Consider the following 22,491-nt stretch of genomic DNA (forward strand, 5'->3'; position numbering starts at 1 on the left):
TCCGTTGGGGTAAAGATACCGTTATAGGAGAGCTTGGGACACTTATCATTAGAATATACGTGCTACCTAATTGAGATTTGGAACAACTATAGGTACTAATTAATTATTGATTGGAGTAAGTGGAATGTTGATAGCATCCATGGTAGCTCAGAATTATTGAAGGACGTGGATGAAGATTTGGAAGTTCCAAGAAGACCCATGACAAGATCTCAAACGAGGAAATTGCAAGACATGCTTAATGGGCTGCAATCAACAATTCAAAAGTGTCTTATGATGGAAGAAGAGCTCCAGCCCAATTCAGATTTTTTCCTCAAGTCTTACAGTTATTTGGAGGCCCAAATTAAAGTCCAAAGTGAGATGGAATGAGGTCCAAATCAGCCCCAAAAGAAGAAGTTTCCAGCAGCCCAAAATTAGCCCAAATATTATTATTTTCTAGAATAAATATTTAATTGTTGTTTTAATCTATGTTGACTTGCATTGGTCCAAGTGTGGGTAGTCTTCTAGGTTGTTTTAATCTATGTTGACTGCCTTGGTCCAAGTGTGGGAAGTCTTCTATGCTTCTAGGGAAGATAATTCCCATTTATTTCTATTTTGACTAGCTCCTTCTTTACAACTATATAAAGGGGTGATTGTCATTCATTGTAAGGCAGATTTTGAAGAATATATTATATTGAGAGTTCTTTTGAACCTTTGTGGCATTACTTTTGGATTTATCTTTCAACCTAACTAGTTCCTAGTTCAAGGTAGTAAGATAATTTCTTCCTTGATATCTTTGATTTCTTTTTGGTATTCTTTCGAAGGCGGTTAGTTCTAAATACTAATTGTTGTCTTAAGTTACTCACAAAGCGGTCAGGATCCTAATCTACTGTTTTTGATTTGTTATCTCAAGTAAAGGCGTTAGATTTCTTCCTATAAATCTATATGTTGTTACTTGGATCTTGTCAAGACTTTAGAACTAACGTTCTTGGAAATTCGTGGATTGTTCCTTCGAATTTCCCATATCTTTTATTTTCTAGTTTTTAGATTCTTTTCTATATTTGCTTCCGCACTTCTTATATTTTAATTATAAATTTGGGATCTCCCTAACCTCGTTGTTATCAAATGTGGCTTTGGTAAATTGCTACATTAATTACATTACTCGAGTACCAACAATCAGATAATATTTTGTACTATATATCGAGAGTTCTCATCGCTTCGTGATTTGGTTAAGGTTTCGTATGTGGGGAATGAAAGTTATAAATGATAAAGAAAAGACATGGACATGGTATAAGTACAACCCCAAAGGGGGGAAGCGGGGGAAAGCAAAGTAAGTACAAATGGAAATAATTGACGCTATAATATATCCAATATGGATACTCAAACTTCAAATGAGATCTCATGCTGAAACAAGTTGATATGATCTGGAAGCCAGCGATTAACGAATAGTAGCCAAGATGGTATTTCAGACAGTGCTGAGAATTATTGGTAAAGATCTTGGATAATATGACATTAGAAAGTGGATTCTTATAAAAGGAAGAATACGACAAAAGATATTATAAAGGATAGCAAGGCTATATTGAATTAGAGGTGAAGATGTTGGCAACGGAGTTGCTTCCTAATGATATTGTGACTTACAAATAGCAAAGGAGAAGGGACAGAAAAATCTCCTACAGTAGGATATGAGGAAATCAAAGGGTAATTAAAGGAAGGGATAGGAGTATGACAAGAAAGGCTACACACGAGTTTTAGTGCGGATATGTAAAGCAGAATGAACCAGGAGAAGGGAAGACTCTGACTAAGATTAGATACACTTTGTACAAGTTGTACAAGAATAGTTATGCAACCTACAAATATTATGTTAAGAATGAGATCAAGTGAGTACGTGATAAGAAGAGTAAGGATTCGGTAGTAACAATTCGGTTACGATATTTTGGGTACATTAGGGAAAGATGTAAAGATGGTTTAAGCCAAATTACCGAAATAGAATTAGTACTGAGGGAAAATAGGACATGGCCATGGTTGAACTGAAGATTTTCCCTGATACCGATTGTAAGATAAGAAAGGAGAAGGCAAGGCAAAACATGAAGACTAATGAGACGACGCTAAGGTATTTCTTGGGCTAATTTGAGCACCTACACATATTCTTGTAAAGATTGCAACATAATGTGTGACGGGAAAACTAAAAGCAAGATCCGAGTAAAGAGGCAATAGAAGAGCTTGAATTAAAGATAAAGAACAGATACGAGATAATATGCCTAAAGTGGTACAAGTTGGGTTAAGGGAAATTATGAAATTGTTTAAGCGAGATGACCAGAATGAGCTGGCCACTAGAAGACAGAGAACTTATAGGTCAAATAAAAAAAAATCAGAATTATACCAGTTGATGATAGTCAGAGCACAGAGCAGCTATGTAAAGTTATTATATGAGGGAACTCCAGCGCTACTTGATAGTCAACTCTAAAGATTGAGATTAAGAGCTAAAAAGTAGAGTGACTGTTAAAGTCTTTTAAAGAAGTCGAGAAGTGATACATGAGGCTGAAGATTCCAGAATATGCACTGGAACAGTAGAGCTGTTATATCCCGTATTTTTGAACGTCAGATTATTTGCTGGGGTGGGGCCCACACACCGAGATTTTTTTTTTTTGGAACATCTGAAAAGTCATATGAATCACATATGTAAAGTTAAACACAACTCATGAAGTAACCTTGGGCCAAATCAAAGTGGAAGCCCTCCAAACGAATATTTTTAAGAAAACGTTTTCGGGTGACCTGACTTTGAGGGGCAAAAACGGTATTATAAGTTTGAAATTTGGAAAGATACCATGAAATAGAAGTTGTAGATAATTGAATTAGCTTTCTATCCATAGGTCGTGGGTTCCTAGGTGATGTCGGTACAAGGAGATATGAACGTTTTAAGGTCGAAAGGTCAGTGGGCTAGGCCTAACTCGGGATCAACCGAGTTGACCCAAAAAAATAAAATGAAAATTTAGGCCCAATGTTTAAGGGGTGGCCGGCCAAGTGAGGCCCAACCTATGGTTTTAATGAATATTTCCATGTGCTAATTAATTATAAATGGTCACTATCTAATCGAAGTTTCAAGAAACAAAGAAAGAAGAGAAAGAAGAAAAACCAAGAGCAAACATAAGAGCCATTTCTGGTTGGCCATAGAAAAATCACCCTCAAAAAAATCTTGACTCTAAAATTATTTTCTTGTTGAATTCCTACTAATTCAAGGTCCCTCTTCAACTTGGTGTAGTTGTTTTGGAAGATTGAGCATTAGTTTCATCAATCTCACACTTTGGACAAGTGAAGAAGATTGGAGAAAAAGGTAGGAATTCATACATTTTTATTATGTTATGAAGGTTTGTTTGTGTTGTAGTATATGGAAATGAGTAGAAACTATGGAAATATGGAAGTTTACAAAGTGTATATATATATATATATATATGTAGCCGTGAGTGTATGTATGTTGTATACATATATGAGTTGAATTTTATGTTGTATTCTAGTTGTGGTTATGGTGAAAATTATATTGGGAATGAAAGTTGAATGAATTTTGGTTGAAGTTGGAATGTAGAAGATTATGTCACTTTAGAATGATTTTGTGATATTATGGAAATGAAGTTGTTAAGATGTGAATTATGATTATTGTTGATGAAATTGGAAGATGGAAATATGTTATGGATATGTAGGTTGAATATTAGAAGTTTTGGATGAATTATGACTTTGGTAGAAAGTTTGTATATTTTGTATATCTTGTGAATATTTTGTGGAAATGATATGAAATGCTTCCAAATTATATTGTGATAATCTAGATTAATAATGAATATGAAAACATTGAGATTGGTTTGGAAATGGGAAGTCGGAATGAAAGTTCTTGCATTATGTCGGAAAGAAGACTAGTTGTGTTATATTGTGTCCTATATTGATTGTTGTCGTTGTTGGTGTTGTTGTTGGGTTGTTGTTGATTTTTTTGGCCGAGTTAAATTCTCGGGGATGATATATGTATAGGGGAGATGCTGCCCAAATTTCTGTAGGCAATTATGAATAAAGATTGAATACTTAAAGATTGGAAATTGAGAGTTGGTAAATGTGACCAATTGCAGATTTTGGGCGAAACGGGAATTGAATTTGGAAAGGCGTAAAGAGCATATAAGGTATGTAAGGCTATCCCGATTCTTCTTTTGGCATGTCCTAGGTGTACTAGGATCGGATTTGAGCCTCGGAAAGTATTCTGCTCATCGGAATCTGCATTTGAAAATACCCCTTTTTCATTCAATGGAATTGAACCCTATAAGTATGCTTTATTGAAAGAATTGTGCAAACTTCCGCAAATTGTCTAGAAAATTATGGAATGTCCCCAGAACCTCCGTAGGTGACTTTATAAGCTTAAAATACGTAATTTGAGCCCACCGCTTCATTTTTCCAGAGGTGGGCCCACTATTTCCGATTTTACCCTTTTGTGTTTATGACTTGTCTTCGAGCATTTTTTTAAGAAATATTCTAAATACTCTTTTAACTACTAAATAAAAATTGTTTTAATATTTCATTAAGCCTTATGAATTGTTTTGAAACTTGGGAACGATCTCAGAAAGATTATGCTTCCGTAACCCATTTTGACATTCGAATTTCACTTACTATGACTCCGTTCGATTTCATTGATTTGATCTGTCATTCGATATGCTTCATTGAGTCTCTTGAAATATATATGGTATTTTCATTGCATTTAGTTTCTCACTACTCCATTCGTGGATGCCTCAATGTTTCCCACACTGAGCCCGGGCCAGGATATGTTGTCAAGCGTATTCCTCTGCATTGTTCACCGTGCCTCGATGTGAGGTGGCAGGTATACATGTACATGGGTTGTGGAGTATGCTGTGCCATGTACACTATTCTGATATGATATGATATGATCTGATATGGCCATTTGATATGTTATGCTATGTTACGGGGTCATTCCCCTTTTCTGATCCTTATGTGTTGTGGCACCAGCGTCGGGGGGTGGCCACGTTCTGTCTGCCGAGTCCCTTGGCAGGGGCCGGATATGATATGACATATGTTTCTGTACACACTCTTCATGTTTTGAAAATATGCATTTGATACTCTGTATATCACACTCACTTTTCTGTACGTGCTGTTTCGGTTATGATTTTGTTCCGTAATGGGACCAGGTATGACATACGTTTTCTGCAAATACTACTTATGCTTTATGATCAGCATTTTTGCTAATTTGGATATTCCGTTCATTTTCTGTATCTTCTGCTTCGATTATGACTTTGTTTACTACGTTCCGTGCTTTACATACTCAGTACATATTTCGTACTGACCCCCTTTCTTCGGGGGCTGCGTTTTCATGCCGCGCAGGTACTAACGACAGATTTGCTGACCCGCCTGTTTAGGACATCTAATCTGCTATTCTGGAGTGCTCTTTTGTCCAGAGCCTATACCTTGGTACAGTCTGCTGCTGTTGTATATATATGTATGCTATTCAGGGGTATGACGGGGCCCTATCCCGTCTTATGATTATGTTATGTTCTGTAGAGGTCTGTAGACATACATGTGGGTTCTGTATATGTTTTGGGTTGTTATGATCTCTGATGGCCTTATCGGCTTCCACGTACAAAATCTGTTCATCTGTGATATTTAATAGCACCAACTAACTTTCATCTTGATGTTTCCTGCTAATATGCTGGTTTGGGGTATTGGGTACGTTGGGTGTCCAGCACGGACACTAGTCGCGGCTTACGGGGTTGGGTCGTGACAGAAGTGGTATCAGAGCGGTTCGTCCTCGGAGTGTCTGCAGACCGTGTCTCGTAGAGTCTTGTTTATCGGTGTGTTGTGCACCACATCTATAAACAGGAGGCTACAGGACATTTAGGGTGTTACCTTTCTTTGAATCTTAGATCGTGCGATAGAGCCAACTGTAGGAAATGAATTCCTTTTTACTAACCTCTGATTTCAGCTTGAGAACGGTATCGACGTAAGACAGTGACTGATGATATTGGAAGCTACACAGTACCCAGGTAAGCAATAGTATGAAAGACGTACGCTGGGTAAGGTATTTGAAGCACGATTGAAATATAAAGTTTAAAATCGTAATGAAAAGTAAACAGGAAAGTGCAATAGGTGCAGTTCGAGTTGGACATGTGAAGTAAGCCTCGACATATTTATACTTTTTATTTGAAATTATCAGCCCTGTGTGGCTATGATGCGATATGATATGATATGTATATACGTATATGTGTTGGCCCTGTGAGGCATGGTTGGTATTTCCTGTGGGAAGGTTTTGGGATAGTAAGAAATACAGAGGAACCTCTGCCCAAATTTTCCTAGAAATACGAAGAGGAAGATGAGATATAAATTCTTAACATGTCTTGAAGGTCGATACCGATAGGGTAAATTCATTATGTTGGATTAAAGTTTGAGAGATACCCTCCGTGTCATTCGTAAGAAGTATTATCCGTATTTGGAAAATTTTATCTCGAGAAAGCATATATGAGTAGCAGATTTGCAATTTATTTAAACGAACCGGAATATGTTCCGACCCCATTTTGCTTTAGGACAGCATATGTGGAAGGGCAAAAAATGTCCAACGATTAAGTTTCCTCTAATTGGAAGAATACAAAGTGTATGACATGCAGTGGAAATTGAGTGGTCCGTTTACGACTCAAAAATATACATATACACAAATATGGAGGTAATTATGTGAGTTAAGTGCTAAGAGATTCCGCGAAGTTCATCGGATTCTAGTTTGTAACATTTTATCAGTTCTCATCGACTGGTTGGAGATGGGATCTGTGGAATAAAAACCTAAACCCGTGAGCTGTCTAAACGTATATATATACACACGCATGGAGGTAAATATTGAGGATTTACAGGGGCGACACGGTAACTATATAGTTAGAAAAGTAAAAGAATCCCCTCTAAATCGGGGTGGGACCCGCTATGAGAACGTTTTGAAAGTTGTTAAGACCCCGATTTGCCTTAAATTACATGACCAAGGTCGCGCGGGGCAGTTGACGTGATTATACCGGCCTTAACGCACCTAAATGTATTAAAGTTTTAAAGTTAAGCGTGCTAGGGCCAGAGAAATTTTGGGATGGGTGCCCCCCTGGGAAATGTACCAAAATTTTTGGCAAACATAGATATAAGAGATGAATAAGAAATTCGGGGTAACCTAAAGGGAATTAGGATGTGTGGAATGGTTAGAAACCTTATAGGGGTCACGTGAGTTGAGACAGATTAGATTGGTAAAAAGAAAGGAAAAGCAGCGCAGCTCTAGAATCAGAGTAAAAATTTGAACAGGTGATTGAAGATGTATGGTGAAAGAAATGGTAGTGATATATGTACGTATGTGTAGGACCCCCCATTTACGACTATGTCGATCGATTGGTGAACCCTAATAGCCAGTGTTGTAATATATAGAAAGGATTAACTGGGCAAAATTTACGAGGAAAAGGGAAAGGTATGGTACAAATGTTACGAAATAGACCGATACTCATTTTGCTACTGGTTGAGTTTGGAAAATTTTAATACAACGATGTTTGGAAAGAAAAGAGAATAATTGAGTGGGGGGTAAGGAGATTAAATACCAGAAAAAGTGAACCGTAAGAAACATAGTTAAGCAGAGTCTTTAAAAGAGTTGACTGGCAAAGCACGAATGTTAATTGCGAAAACGAGCTAGAATGAAATAGTGCAGGGCAAAGGAAAAATTATGGCATGAAACGATGAATCATGTGAGTATCAAATAATTCGATTATTGAGGAAACAGAACGACATATAACCAATGGGTATGAAGGAAGAATGTGATTACTAAGAGATAAACTTCTACATTAATTATATTACTTGAGTGCCAGCTATCGGATAAGATTTTGTACTATATAATCGTGATTCTGTTAAGGTTTCGTACGAAGATAATCAAGTTATAGGTTAGAAAGAAAAGACATGGATATGGTAGAAGTATAATCCCAAAGAAGGGGAGTAAATGAAAGTAAAGTAAGCATAAATGAAAACAATTGACACATAGAAGATTGAAGCGATAAGGAATTGGCCTAGGCCTTCGACATTGACTGAAATACGCAGTTCTCTGGGATTGGTCGGATATTACAGAAGATTTGTAGAGAAATTTATTTCTGCTACGACACTATTAATGAAGCTAATTCAGAAGGCAGTAAAATCTCAGTGGACCGGTACTTGTGAATGTAGTCCCAGTTGCTGAAAGGAAGCTAACGTTGTGGCAGACGCCCTTAACCGCAAATCTATGAGCGGTTTGACCGGCGTGTATCCAGAAAGAAGGAATTGGCTTGTAAAATTCATCAGTTAGCTAGCCTTGGAGTCCGTTTGGTCGATTCTGGAGATATTGCGATTTTGTCCGAGAAGTTGCTGAATCGTTGATTAGGGAAGAGGTAAAACAGCGTCAGTTCGAGGATTCTATTCTGGTATGGTACAAAGATACAACCCTTGATAAGAAAGGGACCCAGTTGAGATCTCACCTGATGGGGTATTATTATACAGAGGCAGATTATGTGTGCCTGACGTTGCAGGGCTGCGACGGCCAATGATGGGCGAAACGCATAATGTTCGGTATTCTGTTATCCTGAATCCACTAAAATGTACCATGAACTTATATGCTTATACTGTGGAATGGCATGAAACGGGACATCATAGAGTTCGTTGCCCAGTGCCCGAATTGCCAGCAGGTTAAAATTGAACATCAGAAACCAAGTGGACTTCATTACAGGGTTGTCTCGCACTCCGCGGAAGTATGACTCTATTTGGATTATTGTGGATAGGCCGACAAAAAATCAGCCCACTTTCTTCCCGTCAGAACCACTTACTCAGCGGAGGATTATGCCAGACTATATATTAAAGAAATACTGCAACTCCACGGAGTTCCTACATCTATTACCACTGACGGAGGTGCCCATTTTATGGAAAATTTCTGGAGATCTTTTCAGGAAAGATTAGGGACTAAGGTGAGTCTGAGCATAGCATTCCATCCCCAGAGTGACGGACAGGCCGAGTGCACTATATAAACGCTAGAAGATATGTTGCGAGCCTGTGTTATTGATTTCAGAGGCAGCTGGGATAGTCATCTGCCGTTGATTGAGTTTGCTTATAATAACAGCTACCAGTCTAGCATCCAGATGGCTCTGTACGAGGCTTTGTTTGGCAGAGAATGCAGGGCACCGATCGGCTGGTTTGATATTGGCGAAACAGAACTAATAGGCCCAGGTATGATCCAACAGGCGGTTGATAAGATGAAACTTATCCGAGAGGGACTATTAGCAAGTCAGAGTCGACAGAAGTCATACGCTGATAAACGACGTCGACCCTTGGAGTTCCAGGTTGGTGATTGTGTATTTTTGAGAGTATCGTCTATAAAAGGCGTGGTGCGATGCAACAAAAAGGGTAAGCTCCGTTTGTAATATATCGGACCTTATCAGATTATTCGAAAGATTGGGAATGTCGCCTATGAGCCAGATCTGCCATCTGATTTGAAAGCGATACATCCGGTATTTCATGTGTCCATGCTCCGCAAATGTGTTGGTGATCCCTCCAGAACATTTCCAGTGAATGATATTCAGGTGATGGAAAAATTGTCTTAAGAAGAGCAACCTGTAGCTATTCTGGATCGTCAGGTGAGGAGCCCGCGTACCGAAGATATACCCTCTGTTAAAGTCTTATGGCGAAACAATAATAAAGAAGGAACGACCTGGGGAGCAGAGGATGAAATGAAGAAAAAGTACCCTCACTTGTTCTCTACATCTACAGGTGATCTAAATCTTTAAACTTGTTATATTAATTGGTAAATAATTCATGTGTGCTACTCATAAGAAGAAACTCCCCCGGAGTGTTTGTAAGACCTATAAGGATAATTTAACATTCGAGGACAAATGTTTATATCTTAGTAATCACCTTCTTCCTTCATACCCATTCTTTATCTGTCGTTCTATTTTGTCGATAATCAAATAATTCGATATTCACATGATTCATCATTTCATGCCATAAGTTTTCTTTTGCCCTGCGCTATTTAATTTTAGTTCTCTTTCGCAATTAACTTCGTGCTTTGCCCGTCGACTCCTTTAGAGGCTCCGCTTAATTACGTTTCTTACGGTTCACTTTTTTTTGACATTTTGATCTCCTTACCTTCCACTCAATTATTCTCTTTTCTTTCCAAACATTGTTGTATTAGAATCTTCCAATCTCAACCAGTAGCAAAATAAATATCAGTCTACTTCGTAACATCTATACCATACCTTTCCCCTTTTCTCGTAAATTCTGTCCAGTTAATGTTTTCCATATATTACAACACTGGCTATTAGGGTTCACCATGAATCGACATATCATAAATGGGGGAGGGGGGGGGGGGTGGCCTACACATACGTATATATATATCATTGCCATTTCTTTTACAATACATCTTCAATCACTTGTTCAAATTTACTATAATTTCCGAGCTGCGCTGTTTTTTCTTCCTATTTAGCAATCTAATCCGTCTCAGCTCGTGTGACCCCTATAACATTTCTTACCTTTCCACATATCCTAATTCCCTTTAGGTTACCCCGAATTTCCTATTCGTCTCTTATATCTATGTTTGCGAAAATATTTGTACATTTCCCAGGGGGTCACCCATCCCAGAATTGCTCTGGCCCTGGCACGCTTAACCTTACAGCTTTAATGCATTTAAGCACGTTAAGGCCGGTATAAGTACACCAATTGCCCCGCACGTCCTTTGTCACGCAATTTAAGACAAGTCAGGGTCTTGACAGCTTTCAGAACGTTCTCGTAGCGGGTCCCACCCCGACCTAGCGAGAATTCTTTTATTTTTCTGACTATATCGTCTTCAATATTTACCTCCATGTATATATATTATATATATTTGAGTCGTGAGCGAACCACTCAATTTCCGACTGCTTGTCATACACTTTGTATCCTTTCAATTAGAGGAAACTTGATCGTTGGACAATTTTGCCCTTCCACATATTTTTCCCTTCACATGGGCTGTGCTAAAGCAAAAGGGGGTTGGAACATATTTCTAGTCCATTTAAATAAATTGCGAAGTTGATACTCATATATACTTTCTCGAGATAAAATTTTCCAAATAAGGGTAATGCTTCTTACAAATGACATGGAGGGTATCTCTTAAACTTTAATCCAACACAGTAGGTTTGCCCTATCGGTATCGACCCTCAAGACATGTTAAGAATTTATATCTCATTTTCCTCTTCATATTCCTAGAAAAATTTGGGCAGAGGTTCCTCTGTATTTCTTACTATCCCAAAACCTGTACACAGGAAATACCAACCATGCCTCACAGGGCCAACACATATACGTATATACATATCATATCATATCGCATCATAGCCACACGGGGCTAACAATTTCAAATAAAAGTATAAAGATGCCGAGGCTTACCTCACATGCCCAACTCAAACTGCACCTACTACACTTTCCTGTTTATTTTTTCTTTCCAATCTTCAGCTTCATGTTTCAATCGTATTTCAAACACCTTACCCAGCATACATCTTTCATACCATTACTTACCTATGTACTGTGTAGCTTCCAATATCATCAGTCACTGTCTTACGTCGATACCGTTCTCCAGCCGAAATCAGAGGTTAGTAAAAAAAAGGAATTCATTTCCTACAGCTAGCTCTATCGCACGATCTAAGATTCAAAGAAAGGTAACACCATAAATGTCCTGTAGCCTCCTGTTTATAGATGTGGTGCACAACACACCGATAAACAAGAATATACTAGACACGGTCTGTAGACACTCCGAGGACGAACCGCTCTGATACCACTTTTGTAACGACCCAACTCCGTAGGCCGCGACTAGTGTCCGTGCTGGACACCCAAACGTACCCAATAACCCAGACTAGCATATCAGCAGAATATTTTTAAATGTAAAAGTCAATTGGCGTTAGTAATCATCATAAATGAACCGACATAGTACATGGGAGCCGATAAGGCTGTCACAGATCATATCATCCCAAAACATATACAAAACCCACACAAGTATGTCTACAGACCTCTACAGATTATAACAGAATCATAAGACGGGACAGGGCCCCGTCATACCCCTGAATAGCATACATATATACAATAGCAGCAGACTGTACCAACATATAGGCTCTGGACAAAAGAGCACTCCCAAAATAGCAGAATAGATGTCCTAGGCAGGCGGGTCGGCAAATCTGTCGTCTGTACCTGCGCGGCATGAAAACGCAGCCCCCGAAGGAAGGGGGTCAGTACGAAATATGTACTGAGTATGTAAAGCACGAAACGTAGTAAACAAAGTCATAATCGAAGCAGAAGATACAGAAAATGAACTGAATATCCAGATTAGCAAAATGCTGATCATATAGCATAAATAGTATTCGCTGAAAACATATGTCGTACCTGGTCCCATTACGGAACAAGATCATAACCGAAACAGAACTTACAGAGAAGTGAGTGTAACATCCGAAGTATCAAATGCATATTTTCAAAACATGAGGAGTGTGTACAGAAACATATACCATATCATATCCGACCCCTGCCAAGGGACGCGGCAAACAGAACGTGGCCACCCCCCGACGCTGGTGCCACCACACATAAGGAGCAGAATAGGGGATAACCCCGTAACATAACATATCATATCAGATGGCCATATCAGATCATATCATATCAGAATGTGTGTACATGGCACAACATACTCCATAACCCATGTACATATATACCTGCCCCCTCACATCGAGGCACGACGAACAATGCAGTGGAATACGCTTGACAACATATCCTGGCCCGGGCTCAGTGGGGGAAACATTGAGGCATCCACGAATGGAGTAGTGAGAAACTAAATGCAATAAAAATACCATATATTTCTAGAGACTCAATGAGGCATATCGGATGACAAATCAAACCAATGAAATCAGACAGAATCATAGTAAGTGTATGTCGTATGTCATAATGAGTTACGGAAGAATAATCATTTTGGGATCATTTACATATTCCAAAATAGTTTACCAGACTCGAGGGAATCATTAAAACAATTTTCCTTAGTAGTTAAAAGGATAGTTAAAACGTTTCATTTTATATTGTTCGAAAATAAGGCAATAGTACACTAAAAGGCAAAGCGGGAATAGTGGGAGACTAAATGAGACACAAAATATCATACCTTTACAGAGATTCAATAAAGTATTTAGAATAAATATCATTGGTAGTTAAAAGAGTAGTTAAGGCGTTTCCTTTAGAACCGCTTGAAATTAAGTTATAAACACAAAAAGGGTAAAGTCGGAAGTAGTGCGCCCACCTCGGGACAACCGAAGCGGTGGGCTCAAATTACATATATTAAGCTTATGGAGTCACCTACGGAGGTCCTAGGGACATTTCATAACTTTCTAGACAATTTGCGGAAATTTACACAATTCTTTAACAAAGCATACTTATAGGGTTCAATTCCAGTGAATGAAAAAGGGACAATTTGAAACGCGGATTCCGAAAGACAGAATATTTCCCGAGGCTCGAATCTGATCGTAGTACATCTAGGACATGCCAAAAGAAGAATTGGGATAGCTTTACATAGCTTTTATGCTTTTTACGCCTTTCCAAGTTCACTTCCCGTTTCGTCCAAAATCTACAAATGGTCACATTTACCAAATGTTAACCTTAAGACTTTAGGACTTAAATATCAAATCAACACTTTTCTACAGAAATTTGGGCAGCATTTCCCCTATACATATAGCATCCCCGAGAATTAAACTCGGCCAAAACAATCAACAACAACCCAATAACAACACTAACAACAACAACAATAACTACAAGACACAACATGGCACAACTAGTTCCCTTTCTAACATAGTGCGATACTTCCATTTCAACTTCAAATCTCAAGAGTTTCACATTCATCATTAATCAAGATCATCACAATATAATTTGGAAGCATTTCATATCAATTCCACAAAATATTCACAAGATATACACAATATACAAGCTTTCCACCAAAGTCATAATTCCACCAAAACTTCTAATCTTTAACAAACATTTTCATAACATGTTTCTATCTTCCAACTTCATCAACAATCATCATAATTTACACCTTACGACTTCATTTCCACAATATCATAAAATCATATTAGAATGACATAACCTTTTACATTCCATTTCAATGCCAACTTAAATCATATTACCTTCCTTTACATTATAAGGATCACAACAACACAACCAACATATTAAACAAAATTAATTCATTCCCATTCTAATCTCCATATACCACACGGCCAATACCTATATTTCCAACTTCAACCAAATTCATTCAACTTTCATTCTCAATATGAATTCCATCATACTCACAACTAGAATACAATATAAATTTAACTCACCATACGTATATAACATACATACACACACGGCTACATGCCAACTTACATACCCACTTTGCAAACTTCCATATTTCCATACTTTCTACTCATTTCTACATACTACAACACAAACAAACCTTCATAACATAATAACATGGAATGAATTCTTACCTTTTTCTCCAATCTTCTTCACTTAACCAAAGGGCGGAAACGATGAAACGGATGAACCCTCTTCCGAAATAATCATACCACGTTGTAGAGGGTACTTGAATTGGTAGGAATACTACAAGAAAACAATTTTTGGAACAAGATTTAAGGTACTCAATTTCCATGGGTCTTGGCCGAAATGGCCCTTTGTTTTTTGTTCTTCATCTTTTGTGTTTCTTGAAAATTCTAATGGATAAAGTGAAAATATATGGTCCCTTTCATCTATTTTAACACATGGAAAAATTCATTAATTTTTTTGTGGGTTTGGGCCATGGATTTGGCCGGCCACCCTCTTAAACTTTGGCCTCATTTTTTTTTCTTTTCATTTTTCTTGGGCCAAACTGGTTGGTCCCGAGTTGGGCATAGCCCACTGACCTTTCGACCTTACAACGTCCATATCTCCTTGTACCGACTTCACCTAGGAACCCACGACCTATGGTTGGAAAGCTAATTCAATTATCTATAACTTCTATCTCTTGCTATGTTTCCAAATTCCAAACTTATAATACCGTTTTTGCCCCTCCAAGTAAGGTCACCCGGAAACGTTTTCTTAAAAATATTCGTTTGGAGGGCTTTCACTTTGATTTGGCCCAAGGGTCCTTCATGAGTTGTGTTTAACTTTACATATGTGATTCATATAGCTTGTCACATGTTCCAAAAAAAATCTTGACGTGTGGGCCCCACCTCAACTTACAAATAATCCGATGTTCAAAAATACAGGATATAACAATATATATATATATATATGACAGTTGGGAGACGATGTTTTGCTTTACAAGTTTCTATATTATGTTAGTTTTGGGTTGATTATAGCTAACAGGTACGTATACGAGTGTCCAGCTCGGGCACTAGTCACGGCCTACGGGGTAGGGTCATGACAAAAGTGGTATCAGAGCAGTTCATCCTCGGAGTGTCTACAGACCGTGTCTAGTAGAGTCTTGTTTATTGGTGTGTTGTGTACCACATCTATAAACAAGAAGCTACAGGGCATTTAGGATGTTATCTTTCCTTCTTGTCCTAGATCGTGCGATAGAGCTATATTACCAGGATAATCCCTTTCTAACAGACTATTATGTTTACATCTATGCCTCCAAAGAAAGCGACAGCTGCCCAGAAGGGCAAATCGGTAGTGGGGGATACTAGCCAGACTCTGAGAGTTACTAGGGCCCGTGCCCAGTTTATGCCTAAGATTGTGTTCCAGTCCGCGAGTTCTGCTACAACGCCACTTCCAGAGGAACCTAGGCCAGCGACAGCTCCGGGTCAGGGGGCGGCTCCACCGCCAGCTCCCGAGGTTCCAGCACCTGAGCCTCCAGCTCCTCAGCCAGGGGCGGAGGATAGAGCCATGAGGGATGCAGTTCAGTTGTTGACCAGATTAGTGGCAGGGCAGGCTCGCAGGCATGGGCAAGGGTTTGACTGTGCGGATAGACATGACAGTTTGAGGGCTCATGACTTCTTAAGTTGTAAGCCTCCAGTGTTTTTTGGGTCAAAGCCTGAGGGTGATCCGCAGGAGTTTATTCGGCAGATGCAGGGTACGTTGAGCATAATTAGGGCTTCTGAGACTGAGTCTGTTGAGTTGGCTTCGTATCGGTTGTGGGATGTAGCTGTTAATTGGTATGAGTCCTAGGAGTTGTCTAGGGGCGAGGGAGCTCCTCCAGCGGTGTGGGATGAGTTCGTGGAGACCTTCCTTGGCCACTTTCTGCCCCCGGAGATGAGACGAGCTAGAGTTGATAGATTCTTGCATCTGAGGCAGAATGGCAGAAGTGTTCGGGATTATAGTCTTGAGTTTGATTCGTTGGCCAGATATGCGCCTACTATTGTAGCTGATATGGCTGATAGGGTGCATCGTTATGTGATGGGACTGGATCGTTACTTAGTTGATAGCTGTTTGGTAATGGATTCTCAGCCAGGTATGGATATTGCTCGGGTACAGGAATATGCACAGGGGGTAGAGGATCGACATAGAAGACGTCAGCCAGATAGAGATTATGATAGAGGCCAGGATAAGAGAGCTAGATCGGCTGGTTATTCTGGTGAGTTCCGAGGCCGGCAGCCTCAGCAGTATAGTAGATATTCTTCCCAGCCAGCACGGAGTGCACCCCCACAGGTTACAGGCAGGAGATTTGATAGTACAGGGTATTCAGGGGCCGGTCAGAGCTCCAAGGCTTCAGGTTCACAGATGAACAGGAGTTCGAGTTAGTCGAGGCCACCCTTGCCTCGGTGTTCTCGTTATGGTAGGCCCCATTTTGGGGAATGCCGTCTCGCTACAGGTGCTTACTTTACTTGCGGCCGTCAAGGCCATGTCATGAGAGAGTGTCCGTATGGGGGTAACCCAGGTGGTGCGGCTCAGCCTACTGGGTCAGTTGCTGGTTCATCTTCTTCTGTGGCTATGCGCCCTATGGGGCAGGGTATAGTAAAGCAAGTATATAGAAATTGTTAGGTGATTGTACATTGTCATCATACCTTGGAAGATCTGATAGAGTTTGATATGACTGAGTTTGATGTTATTATGGGTATGGACTGGTTAGCTTCTTGTTATGCTAACGTTGATTGTAGACAAAAGATAGTTCGGTTTCAATTCCCAGGAGAGCCTGCTATAGAGTGGTTAGGGAAAACGACATCGCCGAGGGGTAAGTTTATTTCGTACCTCAAGGCAAGAAAGATGGTTAGAAAGGGTTATATTTATCATCTGGTTCGTGTGCATGACTTGAAAGCAGAGGTACCGACTCTTCAGTCAGTTCCGGTAGTTAACGAATTCCCAGATGTATTCCCAGACGAGCTTCCAGGCCTTCCTCCTGAGCGGGTGATAGAGTTTACTATAGATGTATCGCCAAATACTCAGCCCATATCTATTCTCCCTTATAGAATGGCACCTGCGGAACTGAATGAGTTAAAACAACAATTGAGAGACTTATTAGAAATGGGCTTCATCAGGCCCATCACATCACCTTGGGGAGCACCGATTTTATTTGTGAGAAATAAAGATGGATCGCTGCGGATGTGTATTGATTATTGACAGCTGAATAAAGTAACAATAAACAACAGATATCCCCTCCCCAGGATTGATGATTTATTTGACCAACTGCAGGGTGCTAAATGTTTTTCAAAGATAGACTTGCGGTCAGGCTATCATCAGGTGCGGGTGAAGGAGGCAGATATTCCCAAGACTGCGTTCAGGACTCGATACGGGCATTATGAGTTTAGAGTGATGTCTTTTGGGCTGACCAATGCTCCAGCAATATTTATGGATTTGATGAACCGAGTGTTCAAGCGATACCTCGACCTGTTCGTGATTGTATTTATTGATGATATTCTTGTCTATACACGATCAGAAGAGGAGCATGCAGATCATTTGAAGACGGTACTTAGGGAGCTCCAACACCACAAGGGTATGCTAAGTTCTCTAAATGTGAATTTTGGTTGATTTCAGTAGCATTCTTAGGGCATATTGTTGGAGCTGATGGTATTCGGGTAGACACACAGAAGATTGAGGCTATCACGGCTTGGCCTAGACCTATTACACCTACTGAGGTACGTAGCTTTCTGGGTCTAGGAGGATATTACCGGAGATTCGTAGAGAAGTTTGCTTCGATTTCAGCGCCTTTAACAAGGCTAACTCAGAAAGCAGCTAAGTTCCAGTGGACCGACGCTTGTGAGCAAAGTTTCGAGTTGCTGAAAGATAAGTTGACCACAGCTCCAGTCCTAACACTTCCTGAGGGACCAGATGGCTATGTTATTTATTGTGATGCCTCAGGCTTTGGGCTAGGTTGCGTATTGATGCAGCATGGCAAGGTTATAGCTTATGCCTCCCGGTAGCTTAGAAAGCACGAAAGGAATTATCCTACTCATGATCTGGAGTTAGCAGCCATAATTCATGCTTTAAAAATATGGAGGCATTATTTATATGACGTGCATGTTGATATTTACACAGATCACAAAAGTCTCCAATATATCTTTAAGCAGAAGGAACTGAATTTGCGACAGAGAAGGTGGCTAGAGTTGCTGAAGGATTATGATGTTGATATTCTATACCATCCAGGGAAGACAAACGTTGTAGCAGATGCACTTAGCCGTAAATCTATGGGTAGCTTGACAGATGTACAACCAGAACGGAAGGAGATAGTCCGTGAGATTCACCAGTTAGCTAACCTTGGAGTCCGTTTGGCTGATTCTAGTGATGGCGGAGTTTCTGTCCGAGGAGTTGCTGGATCCCCTATCATAGAAGAGGTAAAGAGACACCAGTACGATGACCCTGTTCTTGTACATTATAGAGATGCAGCTCTTTAGAAGGAGGAGACCCCATTCAAAGTGGCATCTGACGGAGTGCTACGATACAGAGGCAGATTATGTGTACCTGAGGTTGCAGGGTTACGGCAACAGGTTATGGGAGAGGCACACTATGCCCGTTATTCTGTTCTTCCAGGGTCAACGAAGATGTATCATGACCACAGATACTTGTATTGGTGGGATGGCACGAAGAAAGATAAAGCGGAGTTTGTTGCTCAGTGCCTGAATTGTCAACAGGTTAAGGTCGAGCATCAGAAGCCTGGCGATTATTACAGGAGATAGAGATTCCGACTTGGAAATGAGAGGTAATTAATATGGACTTCGTCACAGGGTTACCTCGCACTCCGCGAAGATATGACTCTATTAGTGTTATCGTTGATAGGCTGACAAAATCAGCCCACTTTCTTTGAGTCAGGACTACTTATTCAGCTGAGGACTATGCTAGGTTATACCTCAAGGAGATAGTGAGACTTCACGGGGTTTCTACAGCTATTTTCTCCGACAGAGGAGCCCAGTTTACAGCTAACTTCTGGAGATCCTTCCAGGAGGGATTGGGGACGCAAGTGAGTCTTAGCACTGCATTCCACCCTCAGACTGACGGACAGGCCGAGCGTACTATTCACAAGATATGTTACGGGCCTGTATTATTGATTTCAGAGGTAGCTGGGACGATCATTTGCCACTTATCGAGTTTGCTTATAATAATAGCTACCATTCGAGTATTAGGATGGCACCGTATGAGGCCTTGTATGGGAGGAAGTGCAGGTCACCTATTGGCTGGTTTGATATCTGTGAGACTAAATTAATAGGCCCAGACATGGTTCAGCAGGCTGTTGATAAAGTGGAGCTTATTCAGGAGAGGTTACTGGCAGCCCAGAGTCGACAGAAATCATATGCAGATAATCGACGTCGACATTTAGAGTTTCAGGTTGGTGATTGGGTGTTCTTGAAGGTGTCACCCATGAAGGGTGTCATGAGATTCGGCAAGAAAGGGAAGCTAAGCTCGAGGTACATTGGGCCTTATCAGATTATCCGTAGGGTAGGCCGGGTTGCCTACGAGTTGGACCTACCGTCTGATTTGGAAGAAATACATCCAGTATTTCACGTGTCAATGGTTTGCAAACATATAGGCGACCCTTCCATAGTATTTCCTGTGGATGATGTCCAGGTGACGGAGAAATTGTCCTATGAGGAACAACCTATAGTCATACTTGATCGGCAGGTCAGGAGATTGCGTACCACGGATGTGGCTTCCGTCAAAGTATTATGGCGAAACAACAATAAAGAAGAGATGCCTTGGGAAGCCGAAGAGGAAATGAAGAATAAGTATCCTTACTTGTTCCCTACGCCTTCAGGTAACTTAAACGTTTCACTTGGTTATATTGATTAATCGATGAAACTATATGTTATAATGATAAGGAAGACTTCCCCGAAACTTTTATACGACCTTACAGGACCAATTCAACATTCGAGGACGAATGTTCTAAAGGGGGGAAGGATGTTATACCCCGTATTTTTATATGTCGAATTATTCGCAAGCAAATCGTCTCAAGTTAAAGATGGGATTATTTTCGGACATGAAATAGGAACTTTTAATTTTCAATTCTAATTAATACACAAATTGTTTATAAATTTTATTTAGTGTAGAAATATTATTAGAGATTAGGGGATAATTAATTGTGATTAGATTATTAAGTAAACATTAGTGATTAATTAAAATTAATTAATTTAATTATTAATTGTGGGCCCCACCCGAAATAAAAAAAAATATAATTCAAGAAATCACTTTAGTGAGTCATAAAAAAAAGGGGGGGGGGGGGGGGACGTGTCCATGGTAGGGGTATCATAAATATATGGTTGAGGATGAACAAACAAGCCATTTCATTCCATTTCACAAGATTATGCTTAAAACAAAATTAAAACTCCCATGGTTGCTCTCGGCCAGCCATGGTGATGGAGGAAAATTTATTTTGTTGAATATTTTGATCAAGTTTCAAGTGAATTACAAGTTCAAGGAGGTGATAGCAACATTGGATATTGAATTGAGGAAGAAGAAATTGTGAAATTGGAGCGATTGAGTGTAGAAATTCCTCCGAGAAAATTTAGGTAAGATTTTCTTATTTTGTGGTGTAATTGTATTAATAGTGTTGTAATGGAATTATTAAAATTGGTTTGGATGAAATTGGAAGTAAGAAAATGCATGAAATCGTTGCTATATGAAATTGTGGGTCGAAAAGGATTAAGAAGGGTTGTTGGATTGTTAGAACTGTTTATGGGCTGAATTGTGAGAATTGTGTATGCATATCTCTATTGCTGTTATTGTTGGTATTTCTGTGATAACAGGAGAATAATTGAAAATTCGGGTTAGGAGAATATATAGGGGAAATGCTGCCCGATTTCCGTTAAGTCCTTAACTAATGAAATACCCCAATCAAGAAAGTATAAGTTAAAGAATGAGTTCTATAAGCGATGGACTACAGATTTACGAACTAGAAAGTATAGTTTACTAACGATAGCGTTAATTTTATATTAAATAGGCTAATGGGGTGACGAAGCGAACGTGATTACGAATAACCTCTAACAGGTATGTAAATGTCACGACCCAGCTCCGTGGGCCGCGACGGGTGCCCTATTTGGACATCCCAAACAGACTTACATACTAACTCGTCATATTCTAACTTAACTCAGATTTCATATTCATCAATTTAAACAGATTGAATACAAATATTATCTTAAGCGGTCGCGCGTACAAAATATCATATCAGAACCAACAGAGGCGGCGGAAGACACATCGCCGAATATATGCATATATACAAACATACATGCCATTTAGGCCGCATCCAAATCTGACAGATTGGCGGAATGTACATCACCAGATACATACTACAAACAAATGGGCCGTTTTGGCCACAACAGCAAACGGGACTGCATTAAGACGCAGATCACAAACAAACGAACACACACATGACCCATGACCCACATATATGACTACAGGCCTCTACAAATTATAACGGAATCATATGACGGGACAGGGCCCCGCCGTACCCCAAATAGTCAAATATACAGAAACATATACATCACAAAAGATAGGTACCAACATATGGGCTCCGGATCAAAAGGAGCACTCTGTAATAGCAGAATGTGTGGCCTACACTGGCGGATCACGAATCTCTGTACCTGCGGGCATGAAACGCAGCCCCCGAAGAAAGGGGGTCAGTACGAAAGATGTACTGAGTATGTAAAGCATAAAGTACAGAAATCCAAACCATAACTAAAGTGAAGGGTACAGAGAGAGAATACCGGATCAATATATCAAAACCTGTACTGAAGACATATGTACATAATGCAAACAGAAATCATGCGTAAGGCTCAGGAACGTGGTCACCACTCCGACACTGGTGCCACAACACAGCATACTCTAGATGGTTTCAAATCTCCGTACAAACCCCGAACACAACATATCGTCACAACATATCATATCATCAAAACATATCATAATCCATATCACAGCATAACTCCATAAACAGGACCCGACCCTATGGCGAGGTCTCGGGAACCGTAACACATCATACTGCTGAATATGTCATAATACGCACGATCACAAAACCGGCCCGGGAACCGGCGAACGATATCATAGTTATAGGCACGAGCAGAGTAGTGCGGAAACCATATGCAT

The sequence above is a fragment of the Lycium barbarum genome, chromosome 8 (assembly GCF_019175385.1).
Source record: "Lycium barbarum isolate Lr01 chromosome 8, ASM1917538v2, whole genome shotgun sequence".
Lineage (NCBI taxonomy): Eukaryota > Viridiplantae > Streptophyta > Magnoliopsida > Solanales > Solanaceae > Lycium > Lycium barbarum.